At 39.9% G+C, this 8,928-nt stretch overlaps 1 long non-coding RNA gene across 1 annotated transcript; it reads left to right on the top strand.

The window, feature by feature from the left end:
* The first annotated feature begins 5,915 nt into the window (after positions 1-5,915).
* LOC111611680 lies at positions 5,916-6,785 on the top strand. The gene is made up of 4 exons (XR_002754159.1): positions 5,916-5,947; positions 6,050-6,167; positions 6,400-6,464; positions 6,572-6,785. It is a non-coding gene; the product is annotated as an uncharacterized LOC111611680 (long non-coding RNA).
* Positions 6,786-8,928: the final 2,143 nt, after the last annotated feature.

The raw sequence follows: 8,928 nt of genomic DNA, 5'->3' as shown, positions 1-8,928 counted from the left end.
TTTTCAAACATGTGCCTCCTCCTATCTAATGATAGAGTTTAATATATGCGTTTAGTTTTATTACATGGGTGAACTGATTTTAAAAGAATAAAAAAACATTATTTGAGTTGGTTAAAGTCAGCTTTGATGACTTTGGTGTTCAGTTTTTGGAAATTACAACTCTCTGTCTAGGAAAATATCATTTGCATTTTTGGGGTGCAACGTATTTGTGAGTTAATTGAATTTGTTTTGTGATTTATATGCTAGTTATTTGAAATTCTGGAAAATGTCAGTAATGCTGACTGGAGTTGTTTTGGTTTGAAAAAAGTTTTGGAACCAGCTTTTTGAAAAATGTTTGTAGTCTCCATGGATACATTGAATAAATAACACACAACTTTATTCTTAGAAAAAATCTTTAAAGAACAATCAATGTGTACCTGTTGATTTCACAAAGTAACTCAATTATTTAGTTTATTGTAATTACTCAAGACCAGAAAAACAGTGTTTTGCTCCATTGCATTTATGTGACGTATCATTTGCAGAAGTTACTTGAATGTTAAAATTCATTAGAAAAACATTGATCTCGGTTTCAGTTACTCTGGTTGTGATTAATTCGTTAGTTAACATTTTTTGGTGAGAATGTGGGGGTTTAACACTGCTTATCTGGTTTAAATAGTTACTTCTGATTTTAGAAGATTGGTTTTGATTTATTCAGATCTTTGGAATGAGAGTCAGTGTCTGGTCCAGGTTTCAGAAAATGCCTCAAAAACACATTTGGTCTCCTTGGATACGTTGCTTGAAATAAAATCTTAATACTCGAATATTAGAAAAGTTTTTAGATATGAATTTCTCCTGGATTATTTCTAACTAGTTTAGATTTAAACTTATTATTGTTTCATTAAATTTTTCTAAGAAAGAGGAGTTTTGAATAATTAGTGGTTTACGAAATGCTGTGTTGGTCCTTTGCATATTTGGCAGCTGTAATATATTTTCACGCTGATTACGTTTTCAGAAAGAGTCGGCAATATTAATAGTGGTGTGGTGATTGGAAAACATTTTATTTTAGTTTGAGAGAATTACTTTTAGAGAATCCATTGTTGATGTATTTTGTCTCCATGGAGATGGTAATATTGAAAGAAGCATTTGGAGAAAAATAACTGTGTGAACATTCATCTGAGTTTCTTGCTGGGTTGTGTGCAGCCATGATCTTCAGACTGATGTAATGAATTTCATAACACTACCTTCAACCATAACTGAGCCATTTGGAGTAATATTAACATGTGATAATAAGACTTTGAGGCATCATGCACACATAAGGGATGCAGATTATTATTTTAATTATTTTGTCTGGCTTATCTCCAGACAAAATATAATGGCCATTTTAACACTGGATATGGATTTCTAAACCAAATAAACAGTTTTATTTTTGTAGGAGGGAGCCCCTGGAAACGGAGGAAAGGCCACTTATGTCGGCCTGTTTATTTAGTTCCCCAGTCTTTAAACTTAATTAATTTTACAGGTTTACATTTCTGCTGTTGGCTATATGTGGGAGTATGAAGGTAGTACTGATGAGGTGTCAGACTTGCTGTCTTTGTGATTGTGAAAAATTGTGGAGCTCAAAGGAATTTAGTTTGATTAACTAGAATTAACATTTTGGTAATTTACAAATGCTATTGGAAACATATATTTCTAAACTTTGATACTTTTAAAGTATCAAAGTTGTGTAAGCAGTGATTTAAGTGTAATAATTATGAATGGATCACATATCTTATCCCTGGCTATTGTTACGAATGATCAAATGTACCTGAGCATCAAAGATTTGTGAGGATGGGTTGTTATATAAAGGTGAACTGAGTAACTTGTTGCAGTCTTATTTTATTCACACTTATGGCACAGTCTAAGATTACAGGTGTTTCATTAGCTATTAAGACATTCTAAACACAGTGTATAGCTCTTTAATTTATGTTTCCAAATGTTTAATAGTTTATGGTTAGGGATGAATTGCCAATAACTCTAAATTTGATTTGTTGTCTTTAATGATTGATTGGTACCAAGATGAAGCTGCAAGTTTGTTTGTCTGAGTGGCGATGCTCCATACATGTTTGATCATTGAGTTTTAGAGTGTGTTCTGGTTTTTATGTAAAATTTTATTTTTTGCTGTTTTTTTTTGTGACTAAAGATAAGCTATATTTGTTTTATCTCTTAATTCCCGTCTTTATTGTATAATCAAATACAATGGCATAGCAATAATATTGTTAATTAAATATATTCAAGAAAAACAAACACATTCATAAACCTGGGTTATTGTATTGTTGGTATTTCAGTTCCCTCAAAACATTGCTTTGGACTTTTGTGAAGGTCTAGATCCTGAATTATAGCTTTTTTTGCTTTGTTTTTTCCTTTGCAGCTCAGACCATGGCGCTTCCAGCAGATGGATCCCCAAAGTTGGAGGGACTTCCAGACAATGGTAAGGAACACGGTAAGGTGTGGTCAAATGAAACCGACATGGTTTCTGAAGACTACGGAGAGGGGTTGAGGTTTGATCAGCCGAGTTCTGCTGTGGACCGTGACAGTGCTGCGTCGCTGCACTGGCACTCTGAGATTCTTCCCCCAAATTTCAAATACATACAAGACAGTGGGGTAGCTGAGAAGCCTGAAGAAGACACGGCTCCTTGTACTTCACTTGAATTCACGTCTGGACTTGACAAACAGGAAGAGCCCATTTTGCGTCCAGAGAACTCCAGACCTATTGGTACCTCGCAACACCATCAGGTAGGTTTGGAAGAGGACGGGGCTTCTTTGACTTCTGGCCGCGCCAGGAGCATTACAGAGAAGGTGGATGATGTGAAGGAGGACAACCCACCATTAAAGCTTAGTTTTGGTACAGTGCTTCCTTCCAGCTTTACATTCACATTTGGACCTGACAAACCGGACGAGCCCATTTTGCGTCCAGAGGACTCCATTCCTATCAGTGCCTCACCACAACCTCTGGCAGGTTGGAGAAATTTAGTGACTTTTTGCCGCGCCATTAGAATTCCAAAGAAGGTGGATGATGCGAAGGAGGATGATACACCATCAACGCCTAGTGATCAGGTAGGTTTGAAAGAGGACGTGACTCATGCGACATCTGTGACTGGCATAAACGGAAAGCGGACCAGGGACAGTGATGCTGAAGAGGAGCCCCCAGCCAAGAGGAGTAAGGACACTTGCTGAAAAGGAGCTCCCAGCCAAGACGGCACAGTGGTATAATGAAGATCCCATTTGGGACGAGGTCCTTCAAAGTATCGGCAGAAGGATGGCATGGAGATATGGTAAAGAATGGGAGGACGAGCCCATTCCGTCAACCCCTCTGTTCATTCCATACCGAAAGACAGACCATGAAGATCCTATTCTGTTATCCCCTGTCCTCAGTCCCTCACCAAGGACAGCGTGTGAGGATCCTGGTCTGTCATCCCCTGTCCTCAGTCCCTCGTATAGAATGCCACGTAAACGTCCTGTTTTGCCGTCCTCAGTCCCTCGTATAGAATGCCACGTAAACGTCCTGTTTTGCCATCCCCCGTCCTCAGTCCCTCGTATAGAATGCCACGTAAACGTCCTGTTTTGTCATCCCCCGTCCTCAGTCCCTCGTATAGAATGCCACGTAAACGTCCTGTTTTGCCATCCCCCGTCCTCAGTCCCTCGTATAGAATGGCGCGTAAACGTCCTGTTTTGCCATCCCCTGTCCTCAGTCCCTCGTATAGAATGCCACGTAAACGTCCTGTTTTGCCATCCCCTGTCCTCAGTCCCTCGTATAGAATGCCACGTAAACGTCCTGTTTTGCCATCCCCCGTCCTCAGTCCCTCGTATAGAATGCCACGTAAACGTCCTGTTTTGCCATCCCCCGTCCTCAGTCCCTCGTATAGAATGCCACGTAAACGTCCTGTTTTGTCATCCCCCGTCCTCAGTCCCTCGTATAGAATGTCACGTAAACGTCCTGTTTTGCCATCCCCTGTCCTCAGTCCCTCGTATAGAATGGCACGTAAACTTCCTGTTTTGTTATCCCCTATCCTCAGTCCCTCAGCAAGGACAGCGTGTGAGGATCCTGGTCTGCCATCCCCCGTCCTCAGTCCCTCGTATAGAATGCCACGTAAACGTCCTGTTTTGTCATCCCCTGTCCTCAGTCCCTTACGAGGGACGATGCAAGAGGATCCTTGTCTCTCATCCCCTGACGTCAGTCCCTCACCATCGACGCACTGTGAAGATCTCCCGTTTTGTCACCCCGCGTTTTCAGTCCTTCACCATCAACACACCTTGAAAATCCAACTTTGTCATCCCCTGACTTCCGTTTCCAGATGGAGACTGAAAAGGACATAGAAGAGGAACCAACACCTTCAACATCTGGTGGAACTATAGCAAGAGTGAGTTCCAGACACGTGTGGTTTAGACCTCGCTACGTTTCAAGTGACTCTGATTAGATTGGGATCCGTAAAAACTGAGAACCTATGTGGGAAGTCACATTAGGACATATCATCATTTCTCTGTTTTTTTTTTGTTTGTTTTATTAAAGCCAATGGGTTTCTAGCAAGCCTGTGGAAGCCTTAGGTAGCGCCTTGCACCGGGGCTTTTCTTTATCCCGCTGCTAGATGTAGCATTTTAGATGTTGAGGATTCTGGCAGGACTCAGGAAGCCTTAGGTAGCGCCTTGCACCGGAGTTTTCTTCGTCTTTGTGTCTTCCTCTCATCTTCCCCATGTTTCAGGGTGAAATAGCGGTTCTTCCCCACGCGGTGCTCTCCGATATAGTAAATTATTCTATTCTGTTCCTCCACTAATCCACTCTCCAAGGTTTTAATCTTTCAGGTTTTAGCTGCTCATCGCTGGATCCTTTCGTCGTCGTCCATGTGGTTCCTGTCCTTCTGGACCCCTTGTTTTTCACACTGCTTGTAAGTTTTTCCACATTCACATGATACTGCTTGCCTCCTGCTGGTGGTGGGGACCATCAGCTTTACTAAATAAAAATAGAAATAGAAGTTATTAGTAATTTACAAAGTGCTCAACCACATAGAGTTAAAATTTACATTAAGTAAGGAATGCTTGCCTGACAATACGTTGTATCAGAAACCAAATTAAAGCATCAGGACAATAAGAAATTAGAAGACAAAGGAGAACATAGTTTATGATTGAAGGATTTAATTAAGAGCTTTTATTCAGAGACACTAGAGAACAGGATCAGAGGAAAGGAAATGGAGAGCATGTGGAGTAAAGTTTTATGTAGATAAACTATTAATCTCATGAAACAAATAGTTTATATGACCAATAGCATGTTCATGTGTTACAACACAGAAAAATCACAAAAGAATAGACATTAAAAAAATACCCGACCCAAGTTCAGACTTCTCAGATTTCTGATTCTCTGATCGTCCCAGGTTGGATCTCCTCCGCCTGTAATCCTCCACCTTCAGCACCACCAGTCAGGTGGAGGAAGATAAGAGAACCCAGTTGACAAAAAAGGTAAGAAAACTTATTTTCATTTTAAATATGGATGAAATTGAGCTCAAATTTCAAAATTGTTCTTCCTTCTGTCCACCTGTATTCTATTTGTTAACCCTGTTGTCTTTTCTCTGGATTTCATTTCTACATCAACTCATGTCACATGACATGAGTTGACCAACAATTAAATCAGAAGACCAGCGCCGCCTGGAATCCTCCACCTTCAACACCACCAGTCAGGTGGAGGAAGATAAGAAAAAAAAGTAACATTTATATCTACGCAACATGACTAATCATTTCAAATATAGCTGCGGAGAGCTGAGCTGAAAGTTAGAAACTGTCGCTGTCTGCTGTCCGTGCATATTTTCCTCCTTAACTTTATCTTCTCTCTTTATCTCATTTCTCTGTGAACTCATGTGATGACTGGAGTTGACCAACAATTAAAGCAGAAGAAGACCTGCTCCACCTGCTGATCTACTGGTTGTAACAGCTTGTGGGAAAGGTGAGGACATGATGATGACTTTGATCAGAAAGTCTCTTCCAATAATCCGTGATTTAGACAGAGATTAAGGAATGTGTGTCTGATCATGTGATGATTCGCCAGCATCACTGGACCAATCAGGCGAGAGAAGACAGAGAGGACTGAGGACTAAAACGAAAATACTCTGCCTGCCAAAAAAGGCAGACGATCCAGTGGCCCCAGGTTTACACACCATCTGCTGGTACTAAATACATTTTTCACAACCTTAACTTTTCAGCCATTCTATAGTTGAAATTATTTTCTTAATTATTCAAGAATTGAAACCTTGGTTTTCCTTCCTGTTAGATCATATAAGCAAAAAAATAAACAAATTTTAACGTGCAAAAAGTTTATTTACAGTGAGCAACGCTAAAACACTTTTATACATACAGTGCAGCAAACAATTGTCATTAAATTCCCCCCCGTTGTGACAGGTTTGAGGCAGACCGACCGCTGGGGAGATGGACCTCACCTGGCACCATTACTCTGGATGTAACAGGTAGGTGAGCAGAAACTGAAGCTGCTGAGACATCTCAGAAAAGTTTCAGCATTTAATGACGTGCGTTCGACTCTGCGTTTCTCAAATTTGTTCTTCTGTTTCCTTAGCTGGACTCTCCTGTCAATCAAAACATCAATGACTCGAGAAGCGGACAGCGAGGTTTCTGGTGCCTGGCTGGAGACGAGATTCTGATTATTCAAGAGCCAAAACAAAACGTCAGAATAAATAGTTAGAAGGCAGATTTGTTTTCTATTTGTTATTGTTTTCATTATTAATGCTCCATAACACAAAATTCATCAGTGCTGTAACTCTTGAGTTGAATAAAATGTTCTTCTTTCAATCTGTTATTTCTGGAGTCTTTTTGTTTTAACCATAATCATTTTTGGAAACGTTATATATTAAAGGAACGCCCACATTTTTAATAGAACTTCATAGCTGATCAAAGCACAAACTGGAGAACAGGTTTAAAAGAAATGTTTTTTTAGTGTAAATTCATTTGTAGTTACATAAATACAAAATTCACATCTTAAAAAGAAACACAAGCCAGTCACACTGAAGAAGTTTCCTGATGTTGACCTTCGACCCTTAGCTTCAACTGATTCACTGAAGGGTTGGGTAGAAATGTTACCCAGAGAACGCTCTTTTTCCTCATGGACTCATAACCAATGAAACAAACTGGAAGAACTGGAAGCTGAACCAGTTGGTGGATCAAGTCGGTCAACTCCAAGTAGCCAACACCGATCGCCTTTGAAGCTTCACAGCTCTGACTCTGACTTATGAAAACCTTTCCTCCAGTTTGAGCCGAGACTGTGGAAGGTTTTTTTTTTACGGCCTGCTGCTTCTTCAGTTGCTGTGAACCAGAGTGACAAACAGGAGGAGTGAGCAGAGAGAGACGGCGCCAGTCAGGACGGCTTTCACCAGCAACACCGTCCAGCTGCCCGGCATGAAGACATGAGACGGACATTACCGGCAAAATAATCTATTACAATAAGAGTTTGGCTGAAATATTTTTGCAACGACTGAGAAATATGAACCCCCCCCCCCGAAAAAAAACAAAACAAAAAACAACCAGACTTAATCATAAAGTGATTAATCATAAAGTGATTAAGTCTGGTTCTTTGTTGACCGCTACACTGTGGTCAACAAAGAACCAAGACAGAAGCTACAAACCTTTAAGTCACCATGCCGAGTTATGAAACAAAAAGAAAAGCCATAAAGCCATGCAGTACATGAATCTTTTTGATTTTAGTCTTTTTTTCCAGTTTTCCTAAATGATAAACCTAACAGTTAACATTTGATGATGATTAGGCCTGTCACGATAGCAAATGTTGCTCAACGATTAATTGTCTCAAAAATTATTGCGATAAACGATAATATTGTTTGAAGACCTTTTTACACTGATTTAATGGAAATGATGTAATAATGCATGCGATTTCCTGCCAAAAACAGATATGCTTTATTTTCAAAAGAATATTTAACACTGGAGCTGATAAACAAAATAAACAAAACAACCAAAAACAAAAATAAAATGGATTCTCAGTCTCCATTAACAAAAAACGCACTTGAAAAAAAACTAAACAACATAAAGCCAAAGTGGAAATAAATACTGCATTCAACCAAAAGAGTGCAGATTATTAAGTCTGTATATTATGTTGCCTTTCAGTAATAATTAGATTTAAATAGAGAAGATGGGCACATCGACTGATGCAATAATTCACACTACATGATTTTTGCTGCTATTTTTCCCCTTACAACAATCTTAAAACATTGGTGTTTCTAAGATTTTGTGGTGCGTTACGGTAGATCATCGTTGCCGCTCCGATCTAAATCAGAGGTTTTTCCCTGACTGGGAGTTTAACGCAGCCTGTTGAATGTGACAGGTAGCCAATCAGAAAGCGGCGGATTCTCCTCGTGTTTTCTGAGGAGAAATTATGGAGGGGAATCCCAAACAGCTGACATGGCGCAACCCGAAGTCCAGCGGATATTGGAGATAATATGTGGAAACAACATTAATGTTTATTCAACATGCAAAGAATATAGAAATGACAAGAGGAGCAGTTGGAGCGAAATTGCTACCGCAGTTGATAAACCCGGTAACTTTTCAGCTGTTCTTCGTTAACCTGACGTAAATAATTTATAATGATTTTCATTCAGTCAGGACTTTACGCTGACACTAGCCACATGCATTGCAGGTAGATTGTAGTAATGCATTGATTAATGCCTGGTTTTAAAATTAGTTAAGTGGACTTGTAGTCATTATTTTGTGCCCATTGTTGGACACCACACGGCAGGAACGAACCCGATGGAACCGTTATACCTAGGATTTCTGTCGGCTAATGTTTGGTCTGTCAGGTTTTAAAAATGGGCCGACAATCGGCTGAAGCTCTAAGATCGTGTGGTCTTTACACTAAGTAAAATGAGGAAGGGAGGGTCAGTGGAGAGCACCGGAGCAGAGCCTTTTTTC

This window comes from Xiphophorus maculatus, chromosome 16, assembly GCF_002775205.1.
Source record: "Xiphophorus maculatus strain JP 163 A chromosome 16, X_maculatus-5.0-male, whole genome shotgun sequence".
NCBI classification, from domain to species: Eukaryota; Metazoa; Chordata; class Actinopteri; order Cyprinodontiformes; family Poeciliidae; genus Xiphophorus; species Xiphophorus maculatus.
The sequence above is the reverse complement of the archived record's forward strand: the minus strand, read 5'-3'. Positions and strand labels throughout refer to the sequence as shown.